The 897-nt window shown below is 42.4% G+C and overlaps 1 long non-coding RNA gene across 1 annotated transcript; it reads left to right on the top strand.

The window, feature by feature from the left end:
- Positions 1–24: 24 nt before the first annotated feature.
- On the top strand, positions 25–621 carry LOC111658282 (uncharacterized). The gene is made up of 3 exons (XR_002760985.2): positions 25–122; positions 263–364; positions 481–621. It is a non-coding gene; the product is annotated as an uncharacterized LOC111658282 (long non-coding RNA).
- Positions 622–897: the final 276 nt, after the last annotated feature.

The raw sequence follows: 897 nt of genomic DNA, 5'->3' as shown, positions 1-897 counted from the left end.
TTTTTTTTTTTTTTTTTTTTTTTCAGGCTCAGTGCGCTCAGTGACTACATCATCTCTAAAGAGCACACGGTCTGCTGTTCCTGCCCGAGCAAAGCCTCCAAGCTCCAAACCCACCTCACGAGGTATAAAAGGATGTGAAAACATTCGTATCTTAACAAAAGTCAGAAAGCAAAGCCGAGACTCAAACCGGTGATGGCCATATGAAGAACAAGCTTTTGCTCATTTTCCAGCATTAATCGACCTTCTTTTCTGCTTCTCCCAGGTGCCCCGTTTCTGAAGTCATCCGCTGCTTCATCTGTGAAGATGGCAAAAGTCGTTGCAGTAGCGCAGTCAAAGCTGACCTTTATTAAGCCGGCGCAAACAGGTATTTGACCACAGGACATTGTAAAATGAGCTTTTCTGATGTGAGAAGAAACATTATTACTTGCTTCCTATCTTTAAACTTTTATTTTGTCCTCTGCATCTACCCTTGTCTCGCAGCCATACCTAGGCACCCGATGCCGTTTGCCGCCAAGAACATGTTCTACGATGAGAGGTGGATTGAGAAGCAGGAGAGGGGATTCACATGGTGGATCAACTATGTCCTCACCCCAGATGACTTTAAAGTCAACACTGAAGTTGCTAAAGGTAACATCCATCCACTCAAACATTCAGCAGGCTGTCATTGCTCCGGGGAAACGCTTATCTTAATTAAAGGAGGCAGAAGTGTCAAGTGTTTGGTTTCAAGAAATATAGAAATGATCTTGCTCTTAGAGTAGCTCCCGGCTCATTTATTGACTTGCTGAACATCTTATAACTGAAATACACCTAGGTATTCTCTATTTAAATGAGTATCTACGCTCGAGGTGTTTGTATAAGTGGACTTTGTACGTCTGTGCAAGTCTTAAATTTTTTTTT

Source organism: Seriola lalandi, unplaced genomic scaffold (assembly GCF_002814215.2).
Source record: "Seriola lalandi dorsalis isolate HSWRI2012SDOR001 ecotype SW California unplaced genomic scaffold, Sedor1 jcf7180001979082, whole genome shotgun sequence".
Classification (NCBI taxonomy): Eukaryota; Metazoa; Chordata; class Actinopteri; order Carangiformes; family Carangidae; genus Seriola; species Seriola lalandi.
Note: the sequence above shows the minus strand (reverse complement) of the source record. Positions and strands in the feature narration are given on the sequence as shown.